Source organism: Emydura macquarii, unplaced genomic scaffold, assembly GCF_026122565.2.
Source record: "Emydura macquarii macquarii isolate MOO-44397 ecotype Brisbane River unplaced genomic scaffold, CSIRO-AGI_Emac_v2 contig_3080, whole genome shotgun sequence".
NCBI classification, from domain to species: domain Eukaryota; kingdom Metazoa; phylum Chordata; order Testudines; family Chelidae; genus Emydura; species Emydura macquarii.
The window spans coordinates 5,356,185-5,374,311 of NW_027133217.1; positions in this window are offsets into that span (position 1 = coordinate 5,356,185).

Consider the following 18,127-nt stretch of genomic DNA (forward strand, 5'->3'; position numbering starts at 1 on the left):
ACGTATTGCTTATGTTACAGCTAGCCCCTAGAGGCTTCAACCGACATTAGGCCCTGTTGTGTTAGGTGCTGTACAAACACATGGAAAGAGTCAGTCCTTGCTGGCAGAAAGGAAACATTATTATGCTTCTTTTTGAGAAGGGGAACTGAGGCACAGAGAGAGATCAACAGATTTGCCCAAGGTCATGCAGGGAGTCTATGGTAGAAGCAGGAACTAAACCAACTTCTCATGCAGCGCTTTGGTCACCAAACCATCCTTCCTGGCTGTTGAGATGTAGACTTGGCTAATGGGTATTAGCGAAGTTGTAATTTGAAAGTGTGATTATTTGAACGCTCAGTCTCCCCCATCACAAGCTCAGAACTTTCTAAAGCTTACTTTCACATTAAAATAACAGGAAACATATTTAATGCAGGTAATTGAAAGTAAACCAGAATAATATGCCCAGAAATTATGTGAATTTCATTCTGTGAACACCCCATTTGCTGTCCATTCTCTGCACATCATCAGGGTGAATTGGAAACTCTGTGAAGAAAGGATGCCATTATGAAAGCCTCAGACAAGTGGCTTCTACAGTATGTCTAAATGATGGAGGGGAGTGCAGGGCAGAGCATACTGCAATTGCAGCTCATTATTATTCTACCCTGGCTGCCACACACAAAAGGGAGAATGTTCAGTTACATCCAGTGTGTCACCACTTGAGAGCTTCTTGGAATTGAGTTATTTTAGCACAGATATCAAAAACAGAGAGATGGCAGAAGAGCCAGGCGTCTCAGAAAAAGAAGCTCATGGTCTGCGGTTTGGATTTTGTGTACTAATACGATAAATCTATTTGTATTGCAGTCATCAACTTGATGTCTGAGACCCCAACAAATCAGAAGAATAAAGGGCCAACACATGACCAGAAGCTGAGATTTTTTTTTAAAGTGACTCTTTGAAAAATCCAATTCTATCTCCACCAAAAAAAAAAAAAAAAAATGATTTCATTCAAAATGTTTTGTAGGAAATTTTGATTTTTCGATGAAAAAAAATGAAAGAAAACAAACATGTTCCTTTTCAGTTCAACACAATGTTTATTTTTGTTTTGGGGCTTTCAAACACCATAACAGAAGGAAACTGTCAATTAGAAACTAAGTGAACAATTGAGTTTCCTTTTAAATTACTTTAAGTGCAAAAAGTTTCAATTGAAATGACTGTGAGGGACCTGAGAGAGACCTAATTGAGCTTGGTGAATGGGCAACACAGTGACATGAAATTCCAAGCTGATCTACGCAGAGTAAGACACATTGGAGGAAACATTTAAACCAGTGATCATCAGACCTCAGTGAGAGCCACAGACGTGTGGTTTCATTGTTTCATAGTATATAGTGCTATATAGTCATATAAATGGTATGACCAAGGAAATATTTAGTTTATATATATATATATATATATATATATAAATATATTCTCACAGCAAAATGACTGACCAAGTATTATTTTATCAGCGACAATTGGTTAATAACATAGTTAAAACATCCTGATTGGTTAATAACTTAGATTGGTTAATAATTAAATCACACTGTGTTTTAATATCTTGTGCTGCCAAGAGCCGCAGGAGACACATTAAAGAGCCACTTGGGACTCACAGTATCAGTCTGAGTATCGCTGCTTTGAACTATTCAGACATTTTACAGGGTTCTAAATTAACTGTATCAACTCAAGAAAAAGACCTCAATGTCTTTAGACACAGCTCAGTGAAGACCTCTTCACATTTTATATGTTGGGCTTGATCCATCAGTCTACACAAAGAATCTGTTGAGTTTTTCGTGCTTCAGGATTGGGGCATCAGACCTTGTGTTTGTGGAAAATTTTCAGAGGCTGCAACCTAGGTGCAGGTATTAATTTTGTAGCACTTGAATTGTAAAGGTCTCTTTCCACAGCTGCAGCTGAAAAGCTTTTAACCATCCTTCCTATAAACGTGAACTGAGATCTGCCTCCGCCGTCAACTTTCCTACTTTTCATTATTCATGTTGAGGCTTAACTAGGAAATTACTCTGCTTTTAGTGTGTGAGTTTTTGTGCCAGTCAACTCTTATTTGCGCAATGGCATTCTCAGAGTGATGTAGCAGGAAATCGGCTTTAATTATTTTAATGGCTGTCTTTATGAATTAGCACAGGTCTTTCAGAAAGAGGAACATTGGCATTTTATTAATAATGCCACATTCTGAGATAATTTAGACTCAGTGCGGCCCAGGTAACTCCACTGAAGTTGGCCTTTCTAGTGCCGTTCATCTGTTTATCTCAAAGCACTTTACAGAGGCGGGCAAATCTGATCCTCCGTTTAAAGAGGAAATTGAGGCACAGAGTTTGAATGATCTGCACAAGGCTACACAATGGGTCAGTGGTGGAGCTGGGAGTAGAACCTAGTTCTAACCCCTCTGCTGTAATCATTAGCTCACAGCCTTTCTGGTGTCTCTCTAGCCACAGTAAATAAACCTTCAGTTTCACCATAGTAGATGGAAAAGGAAAGCACCTTCCTGGAACTGGCTGCAGACAGATGGCAGAACTAGTAACTGGTGAACTTCTAAAGGTTTGACTCGGATAAATAACAGCCGAGTGAAGTGTTCAGGACAAAACCCGAAAGCATGTGCATCTTCTGAGGTTGTGTTACAAAATTATTTTGGGAAAGTTCTCCGGCCCGTGTTACACCAGAGTTCCAACTAGATGGTCACAATGATCCATCTGGCCTTGGGGTCTATGAATCTATGGCCACTGTCCAACCAGGTGTATCTGTAGAACCCGGTTTTGAGCAAAAGTAGGTCAATTTAGAGTTCAAGATCAAAACTTAGCTGAGCTTTATCCAAATCTCTTAGGTCTGCAGAAGTGACCTGCCAAAAAACCCATTGCCTACCTTTCCTTCTAGATGTGTTGAACATGGTTATTCCACCATAGTTGTGCGCGCACCCCGTGCACAGATGTCAGAGATTTTTTCCCTCGGAAGTACCAATTGGGGCAGCTTGGAACCCCTGTTCCACACACCACTGTGTGCTGGTATAAGAAAGCAGAGTTGCCCCCTGCCAAGTCCCTCCCCCATCAGTTCCTTTGTACCGGACAGACTCTGACAGAGAGGGGAAGGCAGATGGGTCATAGAATGGCCTGGTGCAACACATCTCAAAGAACAGTTATGGAAAGGTAGGTAATTGTTTTTTTCCTCTTTCATTGATTGCACATGTCCCTTCCACTGTAGCTGACTCACAACCAAACACCCATGGACGTGGGTTCAGAGTCTATCTGAACCATCTGAAACTGGCATCATCTCTGGATTGACGGGAAATGGCATAATGAGAAGCAAAAGTGAGTAGTGATCACAAAGTCGCTGCTTTACAAATGTGTACAATCGGCACTTGTGCCAGGAAAGCTGCAGAAGCTGCTTGCATTCTAGTAGCATGTGCCAACACTCTAGCGGGTGGGATTATATTAGCCAGTTGGTAGCACAAGCGAATGCATGAAGAGATCCAGGAAGAGATTCTCTGAATGGAAATTGGTCGGCCCTTAACTCTGTCTGTAACCACTACAAACGGTTATTTAGAGGATCTGAAAGATTTAATATGTTCCAAGGAGAAAGATAAAACCCTTCTGCCATCCAATGAGTGAAGCTTTTGCTCATACCTTCGTGTATGGAGTTTTGGAAAAAATGTGGGCAAATAGATTGTTTGGTTAGCATGAATCTAACTTCTCACCATGCTCAGTCAACCTGTGGAACTCTTTGCCAAGATAAGGCCAAGGCCTTGACTTGTGAAGGCCAAGAGCATAACAGGTTTAAAAAAAGAACTAGATAAGTTCATGGGGGACAGGTCCATCAATGTCTATTAGCTAGGATGGGCAGGGATGCAAAACCATGCTCTGAAGATTCCCTAGACTCTGCTTGCCAGAAGGTGACAATGGGCGACAGGATGGATCACTTGATGTTTCCCTGTTCTGTTCATTCCCTCTGAAGCACCTGGCATTGGCCACTGTTGGAAGACAGGATCCTGGGCTAGATGGACCATTGGTCTGACCCAGTATGGCCGTTCTTATGAAATTTCGGGAGAGGGCGGAGATAAAGTTAATCTTTATGGAAAACTGTATAGGGCATTCTGACACTAGAGTTCTCAACTCACCCATCCTTCTTGATGAGGTAATTGCCGTTAGAAATGCCACCTTCACAGAGAGATGAAGGAGGTAGAAAGTTGCAAGGGGTTTGCAATTTTGCTGGGACTAAGTTCAGATCCCAAGGAGGGATGGGGTCTCGTACTTGAAGGTACAATCTGGCCAAACCCTGTAGGAATCGGACGATGGTGGGGTTGGAGAAAGGGATCTATTATACACCCAGATGTGGAAGGCCAAAATAGCTGCCAGAGGCACCCTTAAAGAGATAATAGTCAAATTCTGTTTTAGAGCTGGAGCATAGTCCAGTACGAGCGCCAGGGTTGCCCACTCTGGAGATACACCTTTCCCACGAGACCAAATGGAGAAGCACTTCCACTTACCCAGGTAAGAGTTGCTCAGTTAGGGTTTTCTGCTATTCAGAAGCACGTGTTGGACATCCTTCAGGCAGGACTTTTCAAAGGGCCTCAACCCTGAAGCATCCAGGCTGTTAGATGGAGAGCTTGGGGGCTGGGATGGAGCAGGTGCCTGTGGTCCCAGGAGATTAAGCTAAGAACACGTCAGAGAACTTCTGACTGATTTGAATGATTTCAAGTCAGCAGGGCCTGATTCTATTCATCCCCAGGGTGCTGAAGGAATTAACTGAAGAAATTTTAGCGCCACTGGCAGTAATATTTGCAAACTCATGGATGATAAGAGAGCTCCCCGAAGACTGGAGAAAGGCTAGCATAGTGCCCATCTTTGACCATGGGAAAAAGGAGGAGCTGGGGAACTATAGACCAAGCAGCCTGGTCTTCCCTATACCTGGGAAGCTAGTAGAGCAATGCAGGGACCCCAGATGAGCTTCACAATCAAGAGAAGATGGCTCACTGAGTAGCAGAAGGCCTGGTTACGGAGGGAGAAAGAGAACCCCCATGCAAACTTTCAGAGCGTCCATCCACCAATCGAGAGATGACAAAACTAACTTTGGCACCCAAACCATTCTGTCCAAGTGGTGACAATTCAGGGTACGCACCGATGCTAGCCATACCTGAAACTTTCTCAGGTGTAGCCTGGCGGGCTGAGCTACATAGGAGCATGCTGCCATGTGAGGCAGATAACTGAGGCAGCTGTGTTCTGTTGTGACAGGATGTGCTTTCCTTCGCAGCATTATGTCCTGTAAGGTTTCGAACTGGCTTGTGATGGAAAGAACTTGGCCTTTGTGGAGTCTAAGACTGCTCCAGTGAACTCTATTGTGTCTGCCAGGTTCAGGATTGATTTCTATCCATATGCTAGGAGCCCCAGTGTGTTGAATGTGGACAGGACGGTGGATACACCTTGTACCGACATCCAAACAACTAATCGTCCAGGTACAGGAACACATGGACACATTAGTATTAGTAGGGCACATTGCATTAGTAAAAGCATTGCCGGCGGATGGAGGGAAGTGATTATTCCTCTCTATTTCAGCACTGGTGAGGCCACATTTGGAGTGTTGTGTCCAGTTTTGGGCCCCCCACTACAGGAAGGATGTGGAAAAACTGGAAAGTCCAGCGGAGGGCAACAAAAATGATTAGGGGGCTGGAGCACAGGACTTATGAGGGAACTAGGCTTGTTTAGTCTGCAGAATAGAAGAGCGAGGGGGGATTTGATAGCAGCCTTTAACTACCTGAAAGGGGGATCCAGGGAGGATGGAACTAGGCTGTTCTCAGTGGTGGCAGATGACAGAACTAGGAGCAACAGTCTCAAGTTGTAGTTGAGGAGGTCTAGGTTGGATATTAGGAAAAATATTTTTCCCTAGGAGGGTGGTGAAGCACTGGAATGGGTTACCTAGGGAGTTGGTGGAATGTCCATCCTTAGAGGTTTTTAAAGTGAGGTTTGACAAAGCTCTGGCTGGGATGATTTAGTTGGGTTGGTCCTGCTTTGAGCAGGGGGTTGGACTAGATAACCTCCTGAGGCCCCTTCCAACCCTAATTCTCTATGATTCTATGACACCCACATTTCAAAGATGGGATGCCTCCACCATCATGCACTTGTGTAACACCAACAAGCAGCTGACAGGCCCAAGCACATAGGAGGTGGGATAATTGATTGGTAAATAAAAAGATGAGGACATAACTAAGGCATAAGTAAGATAGCTGGTACACTGTCCTCAATCATCCCCTCCAAGTGCCTGTTTGGAAGAGGCAGCTAGACGGGATGAGACCATTGATGCTGAAGGGATGGGTGGTGAGGGCGTCTCCTATAATCCACTCCCTTTTTTCTTGGTGGATCTTGGAATCAGGGAGCAAAACTCTGGCGTCCATATGGCTGCTGTGGACAAAATTGATTTCTTTTCATCACAGGAGTCTAGATCCCAAGGGATATGAATGTTGTCCTGGCATCTTTGAGTCTATGAAGCCTGTCATCTGTTTTCTCTGAAAACAGAGAGCGGCCTTCAAAAGGGAGATCTTGGATAGTCTCTTGGACCTTTAGAGATAACCCAATTGACTGCAACCATGAACATCTTCTCATAGTTATGACTGATGCTCTGGTTCATACAGCCGAATCTGCACTGTCCAAACTGTCTTAGAGGGCAGTCCTAGTGACCAGTTTACCCTCCTCAGCCATTACTGAAAACTCTTGTCTACAGTCCTCTCGTAACTTGTCTTTGGATTTTGTAATGTCCTCCCAGCAGGTGAAGTCATATCTACTCAAGACTGTCTGTTGGTTTGCAAGCCTGAGTTGCAGGCTTCCTGAAGCATAAGGCTTGCAATCAAACAGATCCAGGCTCTTTGAGTCTTTGGCCTTGAAGCTTGTTGTCCTTGTCTTTCCTATCCCTCATTGGCTGCCACTGCAAGAGAACCCCAGGGTGGGGTGGGGTGGGGGGGAAAGAGAGTAAAAATGTTCATACCTTTAGACGGGACAAGTGCTTCCACTCAGCTCATTTTGCTGTGGAGGACAGAAGGAGGGTGTTGGACAAAAAGTCTGGACTGGCTTCCTGATGGCTTCATTAATTGGTAGAGCCACCCTCGCTGGAGTCACCGATGTCAGGATGTCCACCAGCCCAGGAACACTTTGGACACCTCTTCTGCATGAACGTCAGGTACAGAGGCTGTTCTTTTCTAAAAAAGATCTTGATGGACTTTGTAGTCCTCTGGTGGTGCTGAGAGACTTGATGGCTCAATAGTCTCATCTGGTGATGAAGACGAGGATGCAACTGGCATTTGAGGTACTGGCTGGTCCATAACTTGTAGTGGAGAGGCTGCCCGAGTGAGTTTTGGCAGCTTGGTCCTGGTCCTGGTGCCGGGAACCAGAGAAGGGTGATCTCAGTGCCTGGAACAGGTCTCAGCACCAGGTACTGGGGGATGTTGCTCTCGGTACTGGTGTCTCCAGTGCAGCCTCCATGGCTGTGCTTGAGAAGGTTGTGGGGAGGACTTGGCGGGACAGGGAACACATCCCGGTGACCATAATGGCCACTGAGATGGGCCTGGGATCCATCCTCATCTGGACCATTGACCTTTAGCAGGAAGCCAATGCTAGGGTTGTTGAATGGCTCATGGTCCCACCGACTCTGATGGGGTATGAGCCATGTCCTGGATGGGATAGAGAGGACCTCACCTCTGTGTCCGAGGATGGGGAGTCAGATGCTTCTGACAGAAGAGGGGCCAATCCAGATGGGACTGGTGAGAGGTAGCTTGAGCCCAGAGATGGTGGAACTGTGGAAATCATGGGAGGCTTTCCTCTTGACAAAACAATCTTCTGCAGAGGTTTGGGTGATGGTACAACAGTATTTCAGTGCGCTGAGGTATGAGCTGCAGGCAGTGGCACTGTCTGCTCGACTTCTGCCGCCGGCGATACTGGTACCGAGAGGTTAAGCAAGCCTTCTGGGATTGCACACATGTCTGGGGTGGTTGGGATGGACATTGGCTGCTGACTCCACACAAGTATTTCAGGGGACAGGCACAGGCTCCAGAGGTGGTGACCGTCCCTTGGGAGTCTATTCTAGGGAGAGCCTCTCTCCCAAACGCTTAGTGAAGTCTGTATTGCTTAGGTACCAACACAGAAGAGCGAGAAGCGGAACTTGAGGAAGACCCGAGTCTTTTCTTCGGTCCCGGGGAACAGAACTGAGGAGCTGCAGACATGTCTGGTGCGGCGCGCCCTACCAAAGTTGATGTACATGGGAAGCTCTCCCCATTTGACCTCTGATGGGGGTCAAAATGCTGCTTTCATGAGCAAGCACTTAAGGCTCGCCACCCTTTCTTTTTTTGAGCAGAGCTTGAAACTTTTACAGACGTGACTTTTGTCACTGTCGTGGGACTCTCCTAAACATGTCAGGCCAGCCAGATGCGGGTTGCTGACTGGCATAGGCTTTGCATAGGTCCAGCAGGACATAAAACCCAACCTGTGAGGCATCATTCTGGTACTGGTCCTTGAACCAAAAGAGAAAAATGCCAAAAGAGACCAAAACAATGCCCTGGAAACCTAGCCCTTAAACTGTCTAACATTAAATAAAACTAATGAACTACCAATTTACAACTGTATACAAAGAAGAGTGAGGAAAGGATTAATTCAAGTCTGGAATCACTCCGACAACCATCAGTGGCGGTAAGAAAGAACGGAGTGGGGGTTGGAGGTGTCTCCACTCTCTTATACCAGCACACACGTGCAGTGGCAGAGAGCTCTCGAGTCACCGTGATGGGTACTGCTGAGGGAAAAAAAAATCTCTGACATCTGTGCATGGTGTGCATGTACGCTGACAATGGAATTGACTTGCAACCACTCAAAGACGAATCTTGCTATCTCAAGACCCACTCTTCCAGATCAAGCTGAAAGTACTATTAGAAGAGACTTCCTCACAGTATTTTTTGACTTTCTCTTCCATTCATCTTAATGAAAGCTGATTGTCCTCAAGACCTCAGAAAATCAAGACATTTATTTCAGTGCCTAACTATGCAGCTATCACCTGATTCACAGCCCCATGGAGTCAAGGGAAAGACGTCAACTGATTATAACGGGCCTTTGGATCAGTACTTTAGACACCTAAGTTTCAAAATGTTGTCTGTAGTCAATTGGTTACAGTTCTTCTGAGACTGGCGATAATATTTTCCTACTCCACAGAAATGCAATGAGCTTTAATTAACAGATGTTTCCAAAGTGCTTCAAGATCCTTAGATGAAAATTGTAGAAGTGCAAAACCGTATTATTAATACGTCTATTTATCTTACCTTTGATGCTGTACTGTAGCTTCCCAGTTCAGTAACAAAGACAGGGGGCTTTAATGGGTTTCAGAAAGGCAGAATTTTTGACAGTAATTTCATTCCTTTGATGCTAATAAACATGTTGCATTATGGCCAATAAAATTTGAGAGACTGTTCTATCATGAAAGTTGCAGTCCAAGAGGGACTTCTTTCAAATGGTAGGTATTTTTTAATCCTACTAATTAAGATCACTGACTTGCTATCTGAAGCCATCTCTTATTTCAGCCCCAAGAAAAATCCTTCACTGAAAAGGATTTAGTCCAATAGCCAGATAAAGATAAAAAAAAAAAAAAAGTCACCCCGAAGGGGAAAGTTGGAGGGATACTTCCCCCGTTCTGCAGGGTCAGGCCAAGCCTTAGCTGGACCAGAACCCCATTTGGCAGAACAGTGGTGAAGGAGGTGATAGCCGTGAAGGAGGTGATTAGACTCCAAGTTCTAATAATTCAGTTGAAAATAAGCCACAACTTCTAGATGATAAGATCAGGGGCTTCTTTATGTTTGTTCAAAGCCTGGCATACTGGGGGTGCTACTGACACCAAATACTAATAGACACCAGAAAGGACACTAGGAGGGTGGTGAAGCACTGGAATGGGTTACTTAGGGAGGTGGTGGAATCTCCATCCTTAGAGGTTTTTAAGCTGCAGCTTGACAAAGCCCTGGCTGGGATGATTTAGCTGAGGCTAGTCCTGCTTTGAGCAGGGGATTGGACTAGATGACCTCCTGAGGTCCCTTCCAACTCCAATCTTCTATGAGTCTATGAAAAAGGCCACTCCAAAACATTCCCTAACCAAGATTGAACAAGGCAGATGGCAAATCCTGGTGTCCCATCTCGTTAGCACTGGCATATGACCTGCACAACACCAGCTCTCTTTGCCTTGTATACCGGTGGGATGGAGGCCTGGTCTATACAGAGAGCTCCTGGTTTAACTGATGGTACGTTTTTCAATGGATTTAGTTCAATTGTTGCAAACTCTTGCGTGGCACACACGTCTATCATTCACAGCCTGGCACACTGACTTTGGCTAATATCGAGCTAGCGTCTTGTGGACTGATCGAAAGTGCCCGTGCCAGGGGGTTGCCCCAGTCTAACTTAATCCATTTAGAAACCAAGTCACTATCTTGGGGCTATGTCTAGGTAAGTCTTTAGTCTTAGAGAGAGGAAAAGATATGAGCAACTAAGTCCTGATCCTGCAAATGTAGACCTCTGGTGAGTGTGTGTCACAGGATATGAATCTGGTGCAGCACCAACCAGGGGATTTGTGCTTTTAAGCTCTGGAGGCCCTCACTTCAATCCCCAGCGTGACAGCCATCACGCCAACACTTATGTATGTGCATAATTTTAAGCACACAAGCAGCGTCGGTGAAGTCAGGGCTCAACTTTAATTTGCAGGAGGCTGTGAAAATCGCTTCCAAATGCAGCCGTCCCTGTGAATTCGGGTGGAAGGTTTCAATTAAAGGTAGGTGCTTTGTATCAATCATGTTACACATCTTGAGTTGCGTCTGCCCGAGGTTTGTTAGCTTTTGGCAATTATGTAAAACAGGTCCATAAAAAAATCCGATTATTAAGGCTTGTGAAATACGAGAGTAGTCCGTGAAGGGCATGGTAAAGGAAAATAATATTTGCATATTTGCATTTTGATTAGCATAATGAGGAAACAACAACAAAAAAAGTCCTAGAAAAGCTAATGGGATATATGAATTTAATGGCACAAAAAATGTAATTGTTAGCAACTTTGGGTCTCGAGATGGACAGCACTTGCTAAGTCAGATAAGGCATAGTACAGGAAGCCACTGTGCAAGCTTTCAGATAGTTTTAGGATTAAAGGCACTGGACTGGGACTCAGGAGATCTGGATTCAGTTTTTTATTTCTGCCACAGACTTCCTGTCTGATCTTGGGCAAATCACTTAATTCATGTGGTCCTTAGTTCCCTGTCTCTAAAAGGGAGATAATAATACTGCCTTTTTCCCACCCTTTGTCATCCTCTTTATACACTGTAAACAAGATGAGGGCCTTTTCTGCTAGACACTGTACATACAGCAAGAGATTGTCCTTTCCTTGAAGATCTTGCAAGCTAAATAGACAAAGGGAGTATTATGACCCCCCATTTTACAGCAGAGGAATTGAGACACAGAGAACGGGTTAGGGCTCAGGTTCAACATTGTGAATTGCAGGGGGGAAATTGCCCCCTTCTGGATTTCCAGAATCAGGGAGCTGTATCCAAGTATTCTCTTTAACCAATCTTATCTAGCTAGGCGTAAGCAGGGTCTGAATGAGCTCTCCCCTGCGGAGCTAGCTGGGGAAAGGGGCAAAAGTCTTTAGGACCAGACTGTATTTGCATGAGCATACCCACCCGCCTAGGTGCTCAGTATGATGGACTGCTTTGCCCAAATGATCCCTTTGGCTGGTGTTGGGCAATGAAATGTTGTCCCCTTATCGTATGAGCAAGGGGCAGCAGAATTGTGCTGCTCCTGTTCTGATGGAAGGGTCACTCTCATCTGAACTGAACGGGCTAAGTAAGGGGCTCAGATGCCACAGCCACATGAAGGATGATGGGGGGTGGGGACAGGTGTTCCTACCTGCACGTGTGGGCTGTCTAAGAGCCCCAGGGGTGGTTTAACTTTCTCCTTCCACTGTTCAAGGATAGAGCTAATTAAGATTCCATTAGCAATCTTTTGTTTTGTTGAGTGCTTGCTAGAGCTGACCTCATCTATTGTGGACAGCGCTCCTGCTTGCTTCAGCCCCGAGGTTTCCCTGCTAAGAATGGCTAAGAATTGCTGTGAATCACTGACAGCCCGGTGGAACCTTAAGAGACCGACCCGCAGAGGTCATAGTAGATGCAGGTGGTAGAAGAAGGTGATGGCATGTGGCCGGGTGGTTAGCGGCGCACGAGCAGCTGACAGAGCGGTGGGCAGGGCGGCCGGCGGAGTAGCGAACACTGCAGCAGTGAGGGCAGGCAGGGCAAGCAAGGTGCCATCTTCTTCCTCCCCCACCCCAGCACGGTGGGAGGTGAACTCACTCAGATGCACCTCCGAGCACTAGGTCATCACCAACCAAGGACAGCACCTGGGTATGGGATGCGGAGGAGCAGGAAGGAAGAGGCAAAGGACACTGCCCAGTGTACTCTGGGATGGGGGTTTTGCCCATGGCTTTTATGAATCCTGCTTGTGGTGTTTTCCCAAACTAATGCTGAGTTACTTCCTTCCTTTTATTAGAAGGTCTTCTTTCTGTACTTAGAGGGGAAGTATCGCCTTTTGGAGGTGCCCAGGGGGTGTCATGTAATTTCCCATGGGGGCTTGAGCCGGTTCTGTTGAATTGTTGAAAAGGATCCCCTAGGTATTGAACCTGGCCCTGATTGCTGCTGACTCCACCTGGCAGAAGGGTTACATAGGTATTTATATCACATCCGCTACCATGCTATATGAACACAGTCAAATCCGCCTGAACTTCAAAGAGATTTGGAATTGACATTCCTGTTTCAACTCCCTTCTGCTTCTAAGACAAACTAAATCAAAAGTAACACAACTGTTTAAAATGTCTCTTCTTCCAGGTATCGCATCTATAAGTGAATGAACATTTCTTACTTGACTTTCTTATACATTCCCGTGAAATGTTTTTGATGAGTTGTTCCTTTATCTGGCTTCAAAGTGGTTAAAAAGTCATCTACAATCACACCAGGGACAGCCATGTTATTTAAAAGGTTTTGCAACTGCACACACAAACACATGGGTAATGATAATGCTATAGTCGGGCATCAGAGTTTATCTTGCTCCATAGTTATATAATGGAAACACTTGGGGTGGAGAATGGAATACTTAAATATGACTGCCATAGTAGTAAGAAAAGACCTTGAAACGGGAGGCCTGGTGCAAGATCTGAGGCCTGAACCAAAGTCAGGGCTATAGGAAACAGCAACTGCTGGTCTGCTTACAAGTTCACTGACTGACACAGGACCTTGGCAGAAACACAGCATTGTTAAATGCACTGGCATTGCTAAGGAGCAGTAACAGGAACACATTGTGGAAAACAATGGGACTCCTAACGCCCCTGATACAAGCTAACTGCAGAAACACAATCCTGAGAGACAATACAAGTGCTCCCCAAGCACAAACACAGTATAGGGAGGCAGGGTCTCCCTAAGCTACCGTGGTGCACAAACACAATCCTGAGAGACAGTGTAGAGACACCCTGACCTTAAGATAGAGGAGACAGGATGATGGCTGAAGATGTTGTATGTGTTTTGAAGGCAAGGTATGGAACAATAGCTGATGCCAGAGATGCAATGTGAAACTTGTTTGTATAAGAAAGGGGTCCCAGTCGGGGCATCTTTGTCTGGTCTCAGGGATAATGGGAATTCCTGCAGTTAACTGAGCCGGTCCTCTGGGGTGCTAGCACCATGCTTCGCTTACAATAAACCTAGACGAGCAGGGCCCAAGCAGAATTTTTTCGGGCCCAGTACAAACTTGGAACACAGGCCCCCTCCCACACATACCACAATCCCTCGTCCCATACATACAATCTCATGAGCCATGACATTTTTTTCCCTCCTGGTAATGGGGGTTGCAGCCTGGGCCGGGCCCCCCAGGGCCTCCTGGCCCCGGTAAAGTGTACCCTCCCCCCCATGTGGGGGCCCTGTGGCTGAGTGTCTTTGCCACCTAACCAGTCTAGTTATTCCTCGGCAGTGCGAATGAGGTCTGCCAATTCAGCTAGCTGCAGAAGCTGAGACAGCCTCCAGAGGGGAACTCACACCATTACGCACACCCTGACTGACACCACCTGTCTCAGACACAAACTGTTAATGAATGTATGATATGAATGTTTATACCGGCTTGATCCAAGCCCATTGAAGTCAATGGAAAGATTTCCACTGACTTTAAGGGGTTTTGGATCAGGCCAGAACCGTTGGTAATTATCTTCACTTATTAAAAAAAAAATCAATTAAAAAACAAACAAAAAAGCCAATCCTCTGGGTGTTGCAGACGAATAGGATAATCTTGCATTTATACAGCCCCTTTCATCCAAACTGCTCCCAAAGTGCTTGGAAAACTTTGCTAACTGATCAGACAGACTGTACATACTGCACAGAGGAGTCCTTTTGCCTATAACTGAAAGGCAGCCACCTCTGGGGAGAAACACAGCCACTGTTTAACTTAGAATCATAGAATCATAGAAGATTAGAGTTGGAGGGGACCTCAGGAAGTCATCTAGTCCAACCCCCTGCTCAAAGCAGGACTAACCTCAGCTAAATCATCCCAGCCAGGGCTTTGTCAAGCCGCAGCTTAAAAACCTCTAAAGATGGAGATTCCACCCCAGTCCTGGCTCCAACCCCGGCCTCCGGCTTCTGACCCTGACTCTAGTTTGACCCCCTGACTCTGGTAATTGTCAGTTGACTCTGTTTGTAGCTCCGTTCCCCAATTTGGATGCCTGCTCTGCCCACTGGACTTGCCTCCTGCCCTGACTACTAGGCAAGACTGCCTACATCTGGTCCATAACACCACCTGACAAAACTCTGCCTCTAACTTTGGCTTTTATTTTTGGTCTACATCATCTGAGAGCTTTTGTTCTGCGATGTTTCAAAGTGATGACTCCCTGGAGAGAATCTCTGTGCGTTTTATGGGACAACTGTTCTACTGGTGAATAGCACTTTATAAAAGAAAATAAATAAATTCCCCTTGGCATCCTAATAACCCAGGAAACATTTTCACATTAGGTTCTTTCTTTGGAAGCAACAAAGAGATTTTGCAAAGTGTCTGCAGGATAATAATACCTAGGGAGTTTCTTCTTTTATCATAGATACTTTTCCCTAATTGAGCTATTTCTGTCATACTCCTAGGATGCAATAGCTCAATTGCAAAAAGATCTCTGCAAAAGCTCTGCTCAAGGGCATTCAAACTTTCCTTTTTCTTTCTTGGCTTGTATCTGTGGATGACTATATGGGCCAGATCCTCAACTGGTGTGAATTGGTTTAGTTCCATTAGTGTCAAGGTTCACCATATCTGGTCCTCTATCTCTAACAGAGGCTGGAGTCCTTGCTAAAGAATCTAAACCTATTGAGTTCCAGGGGTGCCCGCCCACATCTAAAGCCCCCTCCCCCAGCCTAAGGGGAGGAGATACTGAGCCCAGGTCTCAAGCAAGTTCGGGGGACAACTAATGCTAAACAGGATTGGGAGCGAGGGTGACAGGGCCATAAGCAGAGAACCTGAAGGGGACACTGAGCAGAGAACCCCAGACAGCACCCACTGCTCCTCAAAAATGTCGAGGGAGCCAGCGGACGCGGACCAGAGGAACTCTGCCCGGATGCACAAGCAAAAGGAGGGATGGAAGTAGGCCCGACAGTCGCAGAGTCCCTCCCTGTTCAGCGTCCTCCTCCTAGTAGAATAGATGGTCACCTCGGCCAGTCCCAGAAGGCGGTTGACGAGGAGGTCTCATGATTTCGTGTGGCCATGGGTGTGCGTAATTCAGGAAGTGCAGGGAAAAGTGCAGCTAGAAACTGAGGAGAAGGTTCCGGAGGAGATGGGAAAGGGGCTGCAACCTGGCCAGGTACACACCCGTGCTCACGGATCCATGAAGGAGCCGTCCACTAATATCCCCAGGGGGCTGTGGAACCAGGGTGGAATACAGGCTGCTCCACCTGGGTTCCTCACCCTCTACAGGGAGTAGAAGGTCCCGCCACTTGCTAAGGAAACTGAGAAGCAGCAGGTAAAGAGTAATGGGTTTGCTCCCCTGATCTGTGTGGTCTGGGAGACCTCAGGAAACATTGTACAAGAAAGGGAAGTTACTCCTTTGTAAGGAATTAAATTGGCATATAACACTTTAAACCTTTCATTTAAGCACCCTGACCTGAAATCCACATCCTCATGGGCAGTTCCTTTGCTTTCCCTTCTGATGCCTACTCCAGCTAATCTACAGCAGTTCTAATTTGGATATCAGGGTGACAAGGAGGTACAATCTGCACACCTCTGGGCTCACGGGGGTTACCTGGCTAGATACAGGGCAGCGGTTCACCCTCACGGGAGGACAGTGATGATGGCTTGTAAGCTCTTTGGGGCAGGGACTGTCTCTTACTATGTGTTTGTCCAGCACCCAGTACAACAGCGCCCAACCAGGCACCGCCGCCATGTAAATGTTAAATGGTAACAACGGATAACACTATTGCTACTGTCCTGCCCAAGGGCTTTGCCGGGAGACAGCTGCTTGAAGGTACAATCTGAGGCCCATTTCAGCCAAGACCTCAGTGGGTTTTGTATCAGGTACTAACGTCTGACCAGGTGTCCTCGTGAGTACAGGCTGCCCAGGAGAGGTGCTGAATCAGCACATCCCATGGACTGGACTGCTCCCCCCACCTTTTACAAATCATCTCTACCCATTCTTGAGATAACACCATCTTCCATCGACCCAGCACTGTCTGCACGGGCGGGATCAGGTTGGCTTAACTACATCTCACAGGGGTGTGGATTTCTCCTACCCCTGTGAGAGGTAGCTATGCCAATGTACATTTTCAGTGCAGATTCAGCACAGTTTATAAATGTCAAGACGCAAACAACTTTAACAGCTGTTTGCTGTTAGCAGGATAACTGGATATCTGTCTGCACAGTGACAGTTGACAGACAGGGATGCAAAGTTTCTGACAAAATCAATCTTCTCATGCTGATGCTGCCTAGAATCATTGGGGAAATATGCTACTGCCGATAAAGCTGTGTGTGCATTGCCATTTGCATATTTCACTTTCCCACTGCTTAGAGGCATGCCCTGTTGATTGTACTCTTGCCAACTTGTCTTTTTTAGTAAGATAAGCAGGGTCACAGTCCTGGTTAGGTGACTCCCAAGCCCAAGGCGGTGGTGTTGCTTCTGTAGAGGGCATTTTTCTCTCCCAGGCTGGGATTTCTGACTCATACGGACGTGAGCAAGGTGCAGTAAGGGATCAATTTAAACCGATTTCATTAGGCAGTGAGGACCCCATGTGGACGCTCTTATTTCAGTTTAAGTTTAGCTCAGTTCATCTTAGTTTAAGTCGACTGGCAGCATGGTTTAAGCTAAACCAAAATAAGCTCCCTTTAAAGAAGTGTATCACACAGGAGTTTACACTGATTTCAGCTAAATCGGTGCAACTGTCCTATGAAGACAAGACCTTAGACTACCTGCCTGCATAAGGGGATAAGAACTCCTCCTATGCCCCTGTGTGGGTTTCTGAAATCTTGGGTCCAGGCACATGAAAGTAAGCCAGACTGCTCACCTGCTTCCTTCCTTCCTGGTGGGAGGAGCCGGGACTGGGTGGGCAATGGCCAGACCCTTGATTCTGCCCCCTAACACTGGCTGGTTGGGGTGGAAGACCTAACATCATGGGTGAGTAAAAAATTACTACTGGTATAGAGCAGAGGCAAATTACTAACTCCCAGGAGCATGGAGGCAGCGGGGGACTGTGACTTCAAGGGCTGTCAGAGTCACATTGGTGCCCACGGCTATGCAGAACCCTTTGCTCAGCAGTGGGCCTATAGTGAGCTCCTGAGTTAGTACTGGAGGCAGTGCAACCTGGAGGATAGAGCTCAGGAGAGTTGGCACTATCCTGGCTCTGCCACTGGCCTGCTGGGTGACCTTAGGCCAGTCACGTCATCGTCCCGTGCCTCAGTTTCCCCACCTGTAAAACGGGGATAATGAGACACTGGTCTCCTTGGTAAAGCGCTTTGAGATCTACTGATGAAAAGTGCCGTATAACTGCTCGGTATTACTACTGAGCCAATGCTCCGGCAAAGTGTCATGTAGTGCTACGTGACTGAAAAGGGCGGGT